Genomic DNA, 18424 nt, shown 5'->3' on the forward strand with positions numbered 1-18424 from the left:
TCCTCCGAGGCCTCGGGGGCTACACCCGGCGGGTGCGCTCGCGCGCACCCACCGGAACGAAATGCAACCGAGAAAAGCTGGTCCCCTTGCAAAAAAGTGCGACGGAAGCCTCCAAGCGAGTGCTAACACTCCCTTCGAGGCTCGGGGGCTACTGTCGGGGACCATAATTAGGGGTACCCTCAAGACGCCTAATTCTCAGCTGGTAACCCCCATCAGCATAAAGCTGCAAAGGCCTGATGGGTACGATTAAGTCAGGGATCAGTCCACACGAGTGACTCGATCACGCTTCGCCCGAGCCTAGCCTCGGCCAAGGGCAGCCGACCTCGAGAGACTTTCGTCTCGCCCGAGGCCCCCCATTTTACGGCGGACACACCTCCGGCTCGCCCGAGGCCTTGGGCTTCGCTTAGAAGCAACCCTGACTAAATCGCCGCGCCGACTGACCAGGTTGCAGGAGCATTTAACGCAAAGGTGGCCTGACACCTTTATCCTGACACGCGCCCCCCGGCAGAGCCGAAGTGACCGCCGTCACTCCACCGCTCCACTGACCAGTATGACAGAAGGACAGCGCCACCTGCGCCACTCCGACTGCAGTGCCACTCGACAGAGTGAGTCTAACAGGCAGTCGGGCCCTGCCAAAGGCGCCATGGGAAACTCCGCTCCGCCCGACCCCAGGGCTCGGACTCGGGCTAAGACCCGGAAGACGGCGAACTCCGCTCCGCCCGACCCCAGGGCTCGGACTCGGGCTAAGACCCGGAAGACGGCGAACTCCGCTCCGCCCGACCCCAGGGCTCGGACTCGGGCTAAGACCCGGAAGACGGCGAACTCCGCTCCGCCCGACCCCAGGGCTCGGACTCGGGCTAAGACCCGGAAGACGGCGAACTCCGCTCCGCCCGACCCCAGGGCTCGGACTCGGGCTAAGACTCGGAAGACGGCGAACTCCGCTCCGCCCGACCCCAGGGCTCGGACTCGGGCTAAGACCCGGAAGACGGTGAATCTCCGCCTCGCCCGACCCCAGGGCTCGGACTCCGCCCTGGCCTCGGCCAAACGATCTCCGCCTCGCCCGACCCGGGGGCTCGGGCTCGGCCTCGGCAACGGAAGACAGACTCGACCTCGGCTTCGGAGGAGCCCCCACGTCGCCCTGCCTAGGGCACAGGCCCGCCACGTCAACAGGAAGCGCCATCACCAACCTACCCCGAGCCGACTTGGGTCACGAAGGACAAGACCGGCATCCCATCTGGCCAGCTCCGCCGGATGGGCCATGATGGCGCCCCCCAAGCTCTGTGACGACGGCGGCTCTTAGCTCTCTTATGGCAGCAGAGCGACGTCAGCAAGGACTCGACCGCTCCAACAGCTGTCCCTCCGCCAGGCTCCGTCGCTCCTCCGACAGCCACGACATCACGCCAGCAAGGTGCCAAGACCTCTCCGGCTGCCACATTGGCATGTACCCAGGGCGCTAGCTCTCTCTCTCCGCTAGACACGTAGCACTCTGCTACCCCCCACTGTACACCTGGATCCTCTCCTTACGACTATAAAAGGAAGGACCAGGGCCTTCTTAGAGAAGGTTGGCCGCGCGGGGACGAGGACGAGACAGGCGCTCTCTTGGGGCCGCTCGCTTCCCTCACCCGCGTGGACGCTTGTAACCCCCCTACTGCAAGCGCACCCGACCTGGGCGCGGGACGAACACGAAGGCCGCGGGACTTCCACCTCTCTCACGCCCGACTCCGGCCACCTCGCCTCTCCCCCCTTCGCGCTCGCCCACGCGCTCGACCCATCTGGGCTGGGGCACGCAGCACACTCACTCGTCGGCTTAGGGACCCCCCTGTCTCGAAACGCCGACAAATAATAACCCTCTGATTTAGAGTAAAAAAATCTTCCTAAGAGTTTAGTACTCTTCAGGATTGGAAATTGGAGATTGATACCATGGATTGGAACAAGGTTATTAAAACGATAAAACGTTGGAACGCTCATGGGTGAAATTTTGACTTTTAAACGTTTAAACTTTGTTTAAACGTAGTTTTAAACAACATAGGAAAAATACCAATACATTATAATTTGAGACAGTAATATGAAGTTAAATACCAAAATAGAGAGGTTAGTGGCTTACCAAAACTTCACCCATGAGCTTGATTGAACCCCAAAAGTAACTAATAGACTGGGCCCAAAAGTAGCTAATGGTCTAAAATGCATAAAACACTGTGTTTTACAGTTTAGAACGCCAAAACGCTAAAACGTGGTTTCAACCTCTAATTAGAGTTTTGACGTTTAAACGTAGTTTTAATAACACTGGACTGGAACTATGCTTATTAGCCGTGTTAGCCTGAAAAGTCGGGTGACGAGTAATTTTTGGCTAGATGGTAGGTGCTTCATGTTGAACATTCTATTTTCAAGCAAACTATAATTTGTAGTACGTGTGCGTGCTATGTTTTTACTGTTTATACTAAATAATGTAGCGTATTTAGATGACATAAGGGGGGAAAATGCATCGTAGTTTTCGTGGTGTAGTTGGTTATCACGTCAGTCTAACACACTGAAGGTCTCCGGTTCGAATCCGGGCGAAAACAAAAAGTCCTATTTTTTACTTTTTTTTGCAACGAATTATCGTTATTAGTACACGTGCATGCATTGAAAAAAAACATGACAATGATAAAAGTAGTTACATTCTGCCGCTGCATCATAAAGATTGGCACGGCCGAACATGTTAGTTTTTTAGATAAAATTACTTCGGTATTAACTTCTATTAGTCAAAGCTCGTGCATTGCCACATTTTTCTATATATCATATAATTACCCTTTGTTTTAATAAGATTTTAAAATATATGTGTTCTATTGATTAGATGAGTGTGAATGTAGAGCCAACAACCAAGGTTTAAACCCTCATTTGCGCATAATTTTACTTTATTTCTTGCATTAAGCAAGGGTACGTGAAAAAACCGTTGAAACTGATGCTTTATATATAGTATAGATATAGACTAATCGGTTGCTCGTGCGTTGCAACGGCTCACAACAATACTCATGTAAACTATCCACCAAAAAAATCTGAAGATTTTTTATTGATTGTTTCCGCTCTCCGCATAATATTTTTTTGATTTAGCTAACTGATGTTGTTGTTTACTTCATCCAATATGTCTTGGTACAACACGGCCAATGAAGTGAGCAATTAGAAGAGAGTTCACAACGACTGACTGAACAAACAGAGATTATAGAATGACATAATTTCACCATACAGAGACCAAATAAGAGAAAGTTTGTGAGCTCAAGTTTCTAAAATAAGTCACATGAACTCAAACTTATAAAAAAGATAGATCAAAATATGGAGTGGTTTCTAAAGTCAGTCATCAATAAAAACTGGATACGCTCTATACAAATTATGGTACTTCGTACCAATTACTAACGTTTAAAACCAACAAATATTCTTTCCTTTTACTGTTAGCATGACAAATCATTGCTGCTCCATCTAATTCAGCAACCTCAAACACCATGGAGTCTATTGCGCCAATGTGGTCTCAGAAACAACATAATGCATGCAAGAGCCAAGAACACAAGGAACGAGCACCCTGTGGTAGTGCCCGCATGGATCTCTAAATCCTAACACATATTTTGTAGAATGCATGAGCCATCATCAGAAGAACACAAACCATGTGCAGACAATAAATAAAGTATTAACACACTCAAATTATGTTTAGTCCTTAGCACAACAAAAAACTAACACCCAAAACAACAAAGGAACAACACAATATTTTTTGCAATAGCAGAAGGATGGGGGACAAGTACATAGAAGTGGTAGAAGCATACCAAGTCGACACCGTGGTAAGAGAAAGACCATGTAGACAAGCGATGCCGAGCCATCGAACTTGTACCATAGGCAGCAAATCAGGGACCCCCACCCCTCGCCTCCCCCACTTTCAAGGTTTCGTAGAGCATGAAGGAAAGGGAAGAGGCGGGCATACATGTTCGTTGCCAGAGAAGGACACGACAAAGACATGGGCATCTGGAGGCGACATGTAACACCCTGAATTTGGGGCATAAATTTTCTTCTCCAATATTCACCAAATGCGGGCGTTACTCTCTTTTTCTCTTCCTGTTTTGCTCCTTCCTCCTATTTTCAAAACAATATAGAGATTGGTGTCCGTGTCGCATGTAAACAAAACCCTAAGTTGGTAATATTGTTGCATCATGTCGGAGCATATTTATTTCTGTCTGATGTTGTGCCTAGGCGTGCATTCATTGAGTTTGGGTTTTCAATTCGCAAATGATTTTAATTAGAGAGCAAGCGAGATCCGGTAGTGGTGCAGCGGTCTCGGCTCGGCCCGGCCGGGCCCGGCGTCCCAACCCCGGCAGCGTGCGCCCTCCCTGGCGGAGGTTCGACCCCGGCAATGCCCCTCCCTCGGACCCGGCGTGGCAGCCCCCCGGCGCACCCCTGCCCGCGCATGTCCCCGTTTCCATGCGCGCGCCCCGTCCCTATGCGCACAGCCCCAGCGCGTCGTAGCATTTTAAACTCCGTTAGAATCATGTGTTGTGTCGCGCGCTTCGCCGTGCAGCAATCCTTTTTAATTTCGTTCGAGTCGTGCGTTGTGTCGCGCGCTTCGCGGCGCGACAATCTTTTTAATTCACCTAGAATCGCGTATATTAAGTAAAGTGTAGGGTAACAACGATTAATCAAGTATTGAACTAATTAGGATCTAGTGCTAATTTTATTTACGCATTGCACGAATATCAATGAATATAATTAAGTTGAGATAAGTATTTTAGCCCAAAACCGCTTAATGTAATCGCCATGCCTCTTGGTTGTAGCTTCGACCGTCGTAGCTTCTTTTCTTGCATAGTCATAGATGTGAGCCTTGCGCCACACATCTGTTTAGTTGTTCTATTTTATTGTGTGATGTATTGTTTCTTTCTATGTTAAGAATGTGGAATGTATATTTGAACTCGTATAGATAACGGTCCATTGGCGGAGTCTGAAGGAGTTGCAGGCGAAGACCCTGAGCAGCAGCTGGTTGGTGAAGACAAGTATCCTCTGACCTATTTATGTCCTACACATTTTATAATTAATCTCCCCGCATTTACACAATTTAACCTAAGGATTTACTAGTCTTTGTTTATCTTGACCTTGTTCACCTATTTGGGTTGAATTATTTCTGGATTAGCTCTGTGCTAGCGCATCACTTTAATCAATGAATATGATGAGACTATTTATGATACCAGATTACTTTTGGAAATGATGATGGCATTGTGATATTTAAGGGGGCACGAGCGGTTTCTCGAGTGCCTCTCCATAAGTACTAGTTCGTTGCATGACCACTCGGGAAAACAGTACAACCATGAGGGTGGAATGAGACACCCTTAGCTAATTAGTTAGAGTAACTGAGGTGTAGTTTGCTTCGTCGTCGTGCCGTTAATGGGGCTCAGTGTATGTAGCTTGCTCTACCGAGGGTGGTTTGCCCCTTGGGGAGGAGCGCGGTACATTTAGGAAACCTAACAGTCAGCTATACCTTCGAGGAATCTTTGTAAAGGCTTCATAGTGAGACCCTACCAGTTAACCTTGGGAGTGATCAATGGGGAGTCATGATCCATGGGCAGAATGGGAATCACGGCTCGTGGGTGAACTGTGCAACCTCTACAAAGTGTTATGAAATTGATATATCAGTCGTTCTCATGGTTATGAGCGGCCTTGGGAGCTTCTTTGATTAGTGATACTATGATTACAGATTATGATGAGGATAATTATGGTATTAATGGTGATGACTATGATTATGGATTTCGATGTTCTTTCCGTTTGGAAGGAGTACCTTCGGGTTAATAACTTGGGTTTAATGCTGAAACCTGGCTCTCTACTAGTAATAATTACCTGACCAACTAAAAGCAACTGCTCTGAGCTTCACTCCACATACAGCTAGTCCACTTTAGCCAAACGAGACAATTGTTGAGTACGTTGATGTGTACTCACCCTTGCTTAAAACACCAAAACACCAGGTTGTCCACATGGCAACCCCTGCTCAGAAGAAGATGAAGTCGTGGTGGAGGATTTCCAGGAGTTCCAAGACTACGATGAGTTCTAGGCGTGGGTTAGCGGCAAACCCCCAGTCGGCTGCCTGTGAAGGTCGTGTATTGCTAAGTTTCGTTTTCGCACTTTGATCTATGTTTAAGATTGTTGGTCACTTGTTCTCAAATGTTGTAAATCAAGAACAAGGCAACACAATTGTTAAAGATTAAGGACATTCGTCCTTCGAAGCATTATCTCCTTTTGGATATAATGATCTTCAGACGAAGGTCATGAAGGACACACATTCATCGTCTATAAGAGTACATAGAGATAATATATGTAATCCATTTGTTCATTCATATATGTACTTCATGATATACACATGAACATTAACAGAATTTATATTACATTGATACCTTCGACTTGTTTGAAGGTGATGACGCGAGAGCGATTACAATCCAGCGTGAATAGTACGGGAGTACTGTTCACCTATTTATAGGCACGAGACGTAGCCCGGGTAAAAGTACATTTATGACCTTAACATTTGTTCATAACTGTAACATAAATCATTAGGGACTAGCTAGTATTTTCCTCTTCGACTCAGCTCCATGTGTGATATTCGACATCACTTTAAGCCGAAGTTGTTTCTCTTCGACTGTAGCTTCAGCGTTCATTGTTGTCACTTTTGGGCTATGTGTTTGTCTCGAAGACCTTCGGTGAAGGAGATCACTCTCATCATGAATCTTTGTTTGTGACGAAGCTCCAATAATAATCGATATTATGCTAGAAGCAAATGGTTAGTCATGTTTTTGAGGACCTTCGGAAGAGGAAGGCCCCCAACAGTAGCCCTCGCGATATTTGTTTGTTTCTTCGTAACAAATTCAGACTACGATACGAACGAAGGCCTTTAGCCGAAGGTCCAAAAAAACACCTTCCCTTCGCTAGAATAGTGAATCGTTCTGAATCATGGGACCCACTGCTCAGTGGTGTTTTGTGTATATATACAGAGGCTTCCAAAGGTCTCCGGTTCGAGTCCGGGCGAAAACAAAAAGTCCTATTTTTTACTTTTTTTGCAACGAATTATCGTTATTAGTACACGTGCATGCATTGAAAAAAAACATGACAATGATAAAAGTAGTTACATTCTGCCGCTGCATCATAAAGATTGGCACGGCCGAACATGTTAGTTTTTTAGATAAAATTACTTCGGTATTAACTTCTATTAGTCAAAGCTCGTGCATTGCCACATTTTTCTATATATCATATAATTACCCTTTGTTTTAATAAGATTTTAAAATATATGTGTTCTATTGATTAGATGAGTGTGAATGTAGAGCCAACAACCAAGGTTTAAACCCTCATTTGCGCATAATTTTACTTTATTTCTTGCATTAAGCAAGGGTACGTGAAAAAACCGTTGAAACTGATGCTTTATATATAGTATAGATATAGACTAATCGGTTGCTCGTGCGTTGCAACGGCTCACAACATTACTCATGTAAACTATCCACCAAAAAAATCTGAAGATTTTTTATTGATTGTTTCCGCTCTCCGCATAATATTTTTTTGATTTAGCTAACTGATGTTGTTGTTTACTTCATCCAATATGTCTTGGTACAACACGACCAATGAAGTGAGCAATTAGAAGAGAGTTCACAACGACTGACTGAACAAACAGAGATTATAGAATGACATAATTTCACCATACAGAGACCAAATAAGAGAAAGTTTGTGAGCTCAAGTTTCTAAATAAGTCACATGAACTCAAACTTATAAAAAAGATAGATCAAAATATGGAGTGGTTTCTAAAGTCAGTCATCAATAAAAACTGGATACGCTCTATACAAATTATGGTACTTCGTAGCAATTACTAACGTTTAAAACCAACAAATATTCTTTCCTTTTATTGTTAGCATGACAAATCATTGCTGCTCCATCTAATTCAGCAACCTCAAACACCATGGAGTCTATTGCGCCAATGTGGTCTCAGAAACAACATAATGCATGCAAGAGCCAAGAACACAAGGAACGAGCACCCTGTGGTAGTGCCCGCATGGATCTCTAAATCCTAACACATATTTTGTAGAATGCATGAGCCATCATCAGAAGAACACAAACCATGTGCAGACAATAAATAAAGTATTAACACACTCAAATTATGTTTAGTCCTTAGCACAACAAAAAACTAACACCCAAAACAACAAAGGAACAACACAATATTTTTTGCAATAGCAGAAGGATGGGGGACAAGTACATAGAAGTGGTAGAAGCATACCAAGTCGACACCGTGGTAAGAGAAAGACCATGTAGACAAGCGATGCCGAGCCATCGAACTTGTACCATAGGCAGCAAATCAGGGACCCCCACCCCTCGCCTCCCCCACTTTCAAGGTTTCGTAGAGCATGAAGGAAAGGGAAGAGGCGGGCATACATGTTCGTTGCCAGAGAAGGACACGACAAAGACATGGGCATCTGGAGGCGACATGTAACACCCTGAATTTGGGGCATAAATTTTCTTCTCCAATATTCACCAAATGCGGGCGTTACTCTCTTTTTCTCTTCCTGTTTTGCTCCTTCCTCCTATTTTCAAAACAATATAGAGATTGGTGTCCGTGTCGCATGTAAACAAAACCCTAAGTTGGTAATATTGTTGCATCATGTCGGAGCATATTTATTTCTGTCTGATGTTGTGCCTAGGCGTGCATTCATTGAGTTTGGGTTTTCAATTCGCGAATGATTTTAATTAGAGAGCAAGCGAGATCCGGTAGTGGTGCAGCGGTCTCGGCTCGGCCCGGCCGGGCCCGGCGTCCCAACCCCGGCAGCGTGCGCCCTCCCTGGCGGAGGTTCGACCCCGGCAATGCCCCTCCCTCGGACCCGGCGTGGCAGCCCCCCGGCGCACCCCTGCCCGCGCATGTCCCCGTTTCCATGCGCGCGCCCCGTCCCTATGCGCACAGCCCCAGCGCGTCGTAGCATTTTAAACTCCGTTAGAATCATGTGTTGTGTCGCGCGCTTCGCCGTGCAGCAATCCTTTTTAATTTCGTTCGAGTCGTGCGTTGTGTCGCGCGCTTCGCGGCGTGACAATCTTTTTAATTCACCTAGAATCGCGTATATTAAGTAAAGTGTAGGGTAACAACGATTAATCAAGTATTGAACTAATTAGGATCTAGTGCTAATTTTATTTACGCATTGCACGAATATCAATGAATATAATTAAGTTGAGATAAGTATTTTAGCCCAAAACCGCTTAATGTAATCGCCATGCCTCTTGGTTGTAGCTTCGACCGTCGTAGCTTCTTTTCTTGCATAGTCATAGATGTGAGCCTTGCGCCACACATCTGTTTAGTTGTTCTATTTTATTGTGTGATGTATTGTTTCTTTCTATGTTAAGAATGTGGAATGTATATTTGAACTCGTATAGATAACGGTCCATTGGCGGAGTCTGAAGGAGTTGCAGGCGAAGACCCTGAGCAGCAGCTGGTTGGTGAAGACAAGTATCCTCTGACCTATTTATGTCCTACACATTTTATAATTAATCTCCCCGCATTTACACAATTTAACCTAAGGATTTACTAGTCTTTGTTTATCTTGACCTTGTTCACCTATTTGGGTTGAATTATTTCTGGATTAGCTCTGTGCTAGCGCATCACTTTAATCAATGAATATGATGAGACTATTTATGATACCAGATTACTTTTGGAAATGATGATGGCATTGTGATATTTAAGGGGGCACGAGCGGTTTCTCGAGTGCCTCTCCATAAGTACTAGTTCGTTGCATGACCACTCGGGAAAACAGTACAACCATGAGGGTGGAATGAGACACCCTTAGCTAATTAGTTAGAGTAACTGAGGTGTAGTTTGCTTCGTCGTCGTGCCGTTAATGGGGCTCAGTGTATGTAGCTTGCTCTACCGAGGGTGGTTTGCCCCTTGGGGAGGAGCGCGGTACATTTAGGAAACCTAACAGTCAGCTATACCTTCGAGGAATCTTTGTAAAGGCTTCATAGTGAGACCCTACCAGTTAACCTTGGGAGTGATCAATGGGGAGTCATGATCCATGGGCAGAATGGGAATCACGGCTCGTGGGTGAACTGTGCAACCTCTACAAAGTGTTATGAAATTGATATATCAGTCGTTCTCATGGTTATGAGCGGCCTTGGGAGCTTCTTTGATTAGTGATACTATGATTACAGATTATGATGAGGATAATTATGGTATTAATGGTGATGACTATGATTATGGATTTCGATGTTCTTTCCGTTTGGAAGGAGTACCTTCGGGTTAATAACTTGGGTTTAATGCTAAAACCTGGCTCTCTACTAGTAATAATTACCTGACCAACTAAAAGCAACTGCTCTGAGCTTCACTCCACATACAGCTAGTCCACTTTAGCCAAACGAGACAATTGTTGAGTACGTTGATGTGTACTCACCCTTGCTTAAAACACCAAAACACCAGGTTGTCCACATGGCAACCCCTGCTCAGAAGAAGATGAAGTCGTGGTGGAGGATTTCCAGGAGTTCCAAGACTACGATGAGTTCTAGGCGTGGGTTAGCGGCAAACCCCCAGTCGGCTGCCTGTGAAGGTCGTGTATTGCTAAGTTTCGTTTTCGCACTTTGATCTATGTTTAAGATTGTTGGTCACTTGTTCTCAAATGTTGTAAATCAAGAACAAGGCAACACAATTGTTAAAGATTAAGGACATTCGTCCTTCGAAGCATTATCTCCTTTTGGATATAATGATCTTCAGACGAAGGTCATGAAGGACACACATTCATCGTCTATAAGAGTACATAGAGATAATATATGTAATCCATTTGTTCATTCATATATGTACTTCATGATATACACATGAACATTAACAGAATTTATATTACATTGATACCTTCGACTTGTTTGAAGGTGATGACGCGAGAGCGATTACAATCCAGCGTGAATAGTACGGGAGTACTGTTCACCTATTTATAGGCACGAGACGTAGCCCGGGTAAAAGTACATTTATGACCTTAACATTTGTTCATAACTGTAACATAAATCATTAGGGACTAGCTAGTATTTTCCTCTTCGACTCAGCTCCATGTGTGATATTCGACATCACTTTAAGCCGAAGTTGTTTCTCTTCGACTGTAGCTTCAGCGTTCATTGTTGTCACTTTTGGGCTATGTGTTTGTCTCGAAGACCTTCGGTGAAGGAGATCACTCTCATCATGAATCTTTGTTTGTGACGAAGCTCCAATAATAATCGATATTATGCTAGAAGCAAATGGTTAGTCATGTTTTTGAGGACCTTCGGAAGAGGAAGGCCCCCAACAGTAGCCCTCGCGATATTTGTTTGTTTCTTCGTAACAAATTCAGACTACGTTACGAACGAAGGCCTTTAGCCGAAGGTCCAAAAAAACACCTTCCCTTCGCTAGAATAGTGAATCGTTCTGAATCATGGGACCCACTGCTCAGTGGTGTTTTGTGTATATATACAGAGGCTTCCAAAGGTCTCCGGTTCGAGTCCGGGCGAAAACAAAAAGTCCTATTTTTTACTTTTTTTGCAACGAATTATCGTTATTAGTACACGTGCATGCATTGAAAAAAAACATGACAATGATAAAAGTAGTTACATTCTGCCGCTGCATCATAAAGATTGACACGGCCGAACATGTTAGTTTTTTAGATAAAATTACTTCGGTATTAACTTCTATTAGTCAAAGCTCGTGCATTGCCACATTTTTCTATATATCATATAATTACCCTTTGTTTTAATAAGATTTTAAAATATATGTGTTCTATTGATTAGATGAGTGTGAATGTAGAGCCAACAACCAAGGTTTAAACCCTCATTTGCGCATAATTTTACTTTATTTCTTGCATTAAGCAAGGGTACGTGAAAAAACCGTTGAAACTGATGCTTTATATATAGTATAGATATAGACTAATCGGTTGCTCGTGCGTTGCAACGGCTCACAACATTACTCATGTAAACTATCCACCAAAAAAATCTGAAGATTTTTTATTGATTGTTTCCGCTCTCCGCATAATATTTTTTTGATTTAGCTAACTGATGTTGTTGTTTACTTCATCCAATATGTCTTGGTACAACACGACCAATGAAGTGAGCAATTAGAAGAGAGTTCACAACGACTGACTGAACAAACAGAGATTATAGAATGACATAATTTCACCATACAGAGACCAAATAAGAGAAAGTTTGTGAGCTCAAGTTTCTAAAATAAGTCACATGAACTCAAACTTATAAAAAAGATAGATCAAAATATGGAGTGGTTTCTAAAGTCAGTCATCAATAAAAACTGGATACGCTCTATACAAATTATGGTACTTCGTAGCAATTACTAACGTTTAAAACCAACAAATATTCTTTCCTTTTACTGTTAGCATGACAAATCATTGCTGCTCCATCTAATTCAGCAACCTCAAACACCATGGAGTCTATTGCGCCAATGTGGTCTCAGAAACAACATAATGCATGCAAGAGCCAAGAACACAAGGAACGAGCACCCTGTGGTAGTGCCCGCATGGATCTCTAAATCCTAACACATATTTTGTAGAATGCATGAGCCATCATCAGAAGAACACAAACCATGTGCAGACAATAAATAAAGTATTAACACACTCAAATTATGTTTAGTCCTTAGCACAACAAAAAACTAACACCCAAAACAACAAAGGAACAACACAATATTTTTTGCAATAGCAGAAGGATGGGGGACAAGTACATAGAAGTGGTAGAAGCATACCAAGTCGACACCGTGGTAAGAGAAAGACCATGTAGACAAGCGATGCCGAGCCATCGAACTTGTACCATAGGCAGCAAATCAGGGACCCCCACCCCTCGCCTCCCCCACTTTCAAGGTTTCGTAGAGCATGAAGGAAAGGGAAGAGGCGGGCATACATGTTCGTTGCCAGAGAAGGACACGACAAAGACATGGGCATCTGGAGGCGACATGTAACACCCTGAATTTGGGGCATAAATTTTCTTCTCCAATATTCACCAAATGCGGGCGTTACTCTCTTTTTCTCTTCCTGTTTTGCTCCTTCCTCCTATTTTCAAAACAATATAGAGATTGGTGTCCGTGTCGCATGTAAACAAAACCCTAAGTTGGTAATATTGTTGCATCATGTCGGAGCATATTTATTTCTGTCTGATGTTGTGCCTAGGCGTGCATTCATTGAGTTTGGGTTTTCAATTCGCGAATGATTTTAATTAGAGAGCAAGCGAGATCCGGTAGTGGTGCAGCGGTCTCGGCTCGGCCCGGCCGGGCCCGGCGTCCCAACCCCGGCAGCGTGCGCCCTCCCTGGCGGAGGTTCGACCCCGGCAATGCCCCTCCCTCGGACCCGGCGTGGCAGCCCCCCGGCGCACCCCTGCCCTCGCATGTCCCCGTTTCCATGCGCGCGCCCCGTCCCTATGCGCACAGCCCCAGCGCGTCGTAGCATTTTAAACTCCGTTAGAATCATGTGTTGTGTCGCGCGCTTCGCCGTGCAGCAATCCTTTTAAATTTCGTTCGAGTCGTGCGTTGTGTCGCGCGCTTCGCGGCGCGACAATCTTTTTAATTCACCTAGAATCGCGTATATTAAGTAAAGTGTAGGGTAACAACGATTAATCAAGTATTGAACTAATTAGGATCTAGTGCTAATTTTATTTACGCATTGCACGAATATCAATGAATATAATTAAGTTGAGATAAGTATTTTAGCCCAAAACCGCTTAATGTAATCGCCATGCCTCTTGGTTGTAGCTTCGACCGTCGTAGCTTCTTTTCTTGCATAGTCATAGATGTGAGCCTTGCGCCACACATCTGTTTAGTTGTTCTATTTTATTGTGTGATGTATTGTTTCTTTCTATGTTAAGAATGTGGAATGTATATTTGAACTCGTATAGATAACGGTCCATTGGCGGAGTCTGAAGGAGTTGCAGGCGAAGACCCTGAGCAGCAGCTGGTTGGTGAAGACAAGTATCCTCTGACCTATTTATGTCCTACACATTTTATAATTAATCTCCCCGCATTTACACAATTTAACCTAAGGATTTACTAGTCTTTGTTTATCTTGACCTTGTTCACCTATTTGGGTTGAATTATTTCTGGATTAGCTCTGTGCTAGCGCATCACTTTAATCAATGAATATGATGAGACTATTTATGATACCAGGTTACTTTTGGAAATGATGATGGCATTGTGATATTTAAGGGGGCACGAGCGGTTTCTCGAGTGCCTCTCCATAAGTACTAGTTCGTTGCATGACCACTCGGGAAAACAGTACAACCATGAGGGTGGAATGAGACACCCTTAGCTAATTAGTTAGAGTAACTGAGGTGTAGTTTGCTTCGTCGTCGTGCCGTTAATGGGCTCAGTGTATGTAGCTTGCTCTACCGAGGGTGGTTTGCCCCTTGGGGAGGAGCGCGGTACATTTAGGAAACCTAACAGTCAGCTATACCTTCGAGGAATCTTTGTAAAGGCTTCATAGTGAGACCCTACCAGTTAACCTTGGGAGTGATCAATGGGGAGTCATGATCCATGGGCAGAATGGGAATCACGGCTCGTGGGTGAACTGTGCAACCTCTACAAAGTGTTATGAAATTGATATATCAGTCGTTCTCATGGTTATGAGCGGCCTTGGGAGCTTCTTTGATTAGTGATACTATGATTACAGATTATGATGAGGATAATTATGGTATTAATGGTGATGACTATGATTATGGATTTCGATGTTCTTTCCGTTTGGAAGGAGTACCTTCGGGTTAATAACTTGGGTTTAATGCTAAAACCTGGCTCTCTACTAGTAATAATTACCTGACCAACTAAAAGCAACTGCTCTGAGCTTCACTCCACATACAGCTAGTCCACTTTAGCCAAACGAGACAATTGTTGAGTACGTTGATGTGTACTCACCCTTGCTTAAAACACCAAAACACCAGGTTGTCCACATGGCAACCCCTGCTCAGAAGAAGATGAAGTCGTGGTGGAGGATTTCCAGGAGTTCCAAGACTACGATGAGTTCTAGGCGTGGGTTAGCGGCAAACCCCCAGTCGGCTGCCTGTGAAGGTCGTGTATTGCTAAGTTTCGTTTTCGCACTTTGATCTATGTTTAAGATTGTTGGTCACTTGTTCTCAAATGTTGTAAATCAAGAACAAGGCAACACAATTGTTAAAGATTAAGGACATTCGTCCTTCGAAGCATTATCTCCTTTTGGATATAATGATCTTCAGACGAAGGTCATGAAGGACACACATTCATCGTCTATAAGAGTACATAGAGATAATATATGTAATCCATTTGTTCATTCATATATGTACTTCATGATATACACATGAACATTAACAGAATTTATATTACATTGATACCTTCGACTTGTTTGAAGGTGATGACGCGAGAGCGATTACAATCCAGCGTGAATAGTACGGGAGTACTGTTCACCTATTTATAGGCACGAGACGTAGCCCGGGTAAAAGTACATTTATGACCTTAACATTTGTTCATAACTGTAACATAAATCATTAGGGACTAGCTAGTATTTTCCTCTTCGACTCAGCTCCATGTGTGATATTCGACATCACTTTAAGCCGAAGTTGTTTCTCTTCGACTGTAGCTTCAGCGTTCATTGTTGTCACTTTTGGGCTATGTGTTTGTCTCGAAGACCTTCGGTGAAGGAGATCACTCTCATCATGAATCTTTGTTTGTGACGAAGCTCCAATAATAATCGATATTATGCTAGAAGCAAATGGTTAGTCATGTTTTTGAGGACCTTCGGAAGAGGAAGGCCCCCAACAGTAGCCCTCGCGATATTTGTTTGTTTCTTCGTAACAAATTCAGACTACGATACGAACGAAGGCCTTTAGCCGAAGGTCCAAAAAAACACCTTCCCTTCGCTAGAATAGTGAATCGTTCTGAATCATGGGACCCACTGCTCAGTGGTGTTTTGTGTATATATACAGAGGCTTCCAAAGGTCTCCGGTTCGAGTCCGGGCGAAAACAAAAAGTCCTATTTTTTACTTTTTTTGCAACGAATTATCGTTATTAGTACACGTGCATGCATTGAAAAAAAACATGACAATGATAAAAGTAGTTACATTCTGCCGCTGCATCATAAAGATTGGCACGGCCGAACATGTTAGTTTTTTAGATAAAATTACTTCGGTATTAACTTCTATTAGTCAAAGCTCGTGCATTGCCACATTTTTCTATATATCATATAATTACCCTTTGTTTTAATAAGATTTTAAAATATATGTGTTCTATTGATTAGATGAGTGTGAATGTAGAGCCAACAACCAAGGTTTAAACCCTCATTTGCGCATAATTTTACTTTATTTCTTGCATTAAGCAAGGGTACGTGAAAAAACCGTTGAAACTGATGCTTTATATATAGTATAGATATAGACTAATCGGTTGCTCGTGCGTTGCAACGGCTCACAACAATACTCATGTAAACTATCCACCAAAAAAATCTGAAGATTTTTTATTGATTGTTTCCGCTCTCCGCATAATATTTTTTTGATTTAGCTAACTGATGTTGTTGTTTACTTCATCCAATATGTCTTGGTACAACACGACCAATGAAGTGAGCAATTAGAAGAGAGTTCACAACGACTGACTGAACAAACAGAGATTATAGAATGACATAATTTCACCATACAGAGACCAAATAAGAGAAAGTTTGTGAGCTCAAGTTTCTAAAATAAGTCACATGAACTCAAACTTATAAAAAAGATAGATCAAAATATGGAGTGGTTTCTAAAGTCAGTCATCAATAAAAACTGGATACGCTCTATACAAATTATGGTACTTCGTAGCAATTACTAACGTTTAAAACCAACAAATATTCTTTCCTTTTACTGTTAGCATGACAAATCATTGCTGCTCCATCTAATTCAGCAACCTCAAACACCATGGAGTCTATTGCGCCAATGTGGTCTCAGAAACAACATAATGCATGCAAGAGCCAAGAACACAAGGAACGAGCACCCTGTGGTAGTGCCCGCATGGATCTCTAAATCCTAACACATATTTTGTAGAATGCATGAGCCATCATCAGAAGAACACAAACCATGTGCAGACAATAAATAAAGTATTAACACACTCAAATTATGTTTAGTCCTTAGCACAACAAAAAACTAACACCCAAAACAACAAAGGAACAACACAATATTTTTTGCAATAGCAGAAGGATGGGGGACAAGTACATAGAAGTGGTAGAAGCATACCAAGTCGACACCGTGGTAAGAGAAAGACCATGTAGACAAGCGATGCCGAGCCATCGAACTTGTACCATAGGCAGCAAATCAGGGACCCCCACCCCTCGCCTCCCCCACTTTCAAGGTTTCGTAGAGCATGAAGGAAAGGGAAGAGGCGGGCATACATGTTCGTTGCCAGAGAAGGACACGACAAAGACATGGGCATCTGGAGGCGACATGTAACACCCTGAATTTGGGGCATAAATTTTCTTCTCCAATATTCACCAAATGCGGGCGTTACTCTCTTTTTCTCTTCCTGTTTTGCTCCTTCCTCCTATTTTCAAAACAATATAGAGATTGGTGTCCGTGTCGCATGTAAACAAAACCCTAAGTTGGTAATATTGTTGCATCATGTCGGAGCATATTTATTTCTGTCTGATGTTGTGCCTAGGCGTGCATTCATTGAGTTTGGGTTTTCAATTCGCGAATGATTTTAATTAGAGAGCAAGCGAGATCCGGTAGTGGTGCAGCGGTCTCGGCTCGGCCCGGCCGGGCCCGGCGTCCCAACCCCGGCAGCGTGCGCCCTCCCTGGCGGAGGTTCGACCCCGGCAATGCCCCTCCCTCGGACCCGGCGTGGCAGCCCCCCGGCGCACCCCTGCCCTCGCATGTCCCCGTTTCCATGCGCGCGCCCCGTCCCTATGCGCACAGCCCCAGCGCGTCGTAGCATTTTAAACTCCGTTAGAATCATGTGTTGTGTCGCGCGCTTCGCCGTGCAGCAATCCTTTTTAATTTCGTTCGAGTCGTGCGTTGTGTCGCGCGCTTCGCGGCGCGACAATCTTTTTAATTCACCTAGAATCGCGTATATTAAGTAAAGTGTAGGGTAACAACGATTAATCAAGTATTGAACTAATTAGGATCTAGTGCTAATTTTATTTACGCATTGCACGAATATCAATGAATATAATTAAGTTGAGATAAGTATTTTAGCCCAAAACCGCTTAATGTAATCGCCATGCCTCTTGGTTGTAGCTTCGACCGTCGTAGCTTCTTTTCTTGCATAGTCATAGATGTGAGCCTTGCGCCACACATCTGTTTAGTTGTTCTATTTTATTGTGTGATGTATTGTTTCTTTCTATGTTAAGAATGTGGAATGTATATTTGAACTCGTATAGATAACGGTCCATTGGCGGAGTCTGAAGGAGTTGCAGGCGAAGACCCTGAGCAGCAGCTGGTTGGTGAAGACAAGTATCCTCTGACCTATTTATGTCCTACA

The 18424-nt window shown here is 43.8% G+C and overlaps 1 non-coding gene across 1 annotated transcript; it reads left to right on the top strand.

Annotated features, from left to right (window-relative positions):
• Nucleotides 1-2487: 2487 nt before the first annotated feature.
• Nucleotides 2488-2561, top strand: TRNAV-AAC (transfer RNA valine (anticodon AAC)). Its single transcript has one exon. It is a non-coding gene; the product is annotated as a tRNA-Val (tRNA).
• The last annotated feature ends 15863 nt before the right edge of the window (nucleotides 2562-18424 follow it).

The sequence above is a fragment of the Zea mays genome, chromosome 3, assembly GCF_902167145.1.
Source record: "Zea mays cultivar B73 chromosome 3, Zm-B73-REFERENCE-NAM-5.0, whole genome shotgun sequence".
NCBI lineage: Eukaryota > Viridiplantae > Streptophyta > Magnoliopsida > Poales > Poaceae > Zea > Zea mays.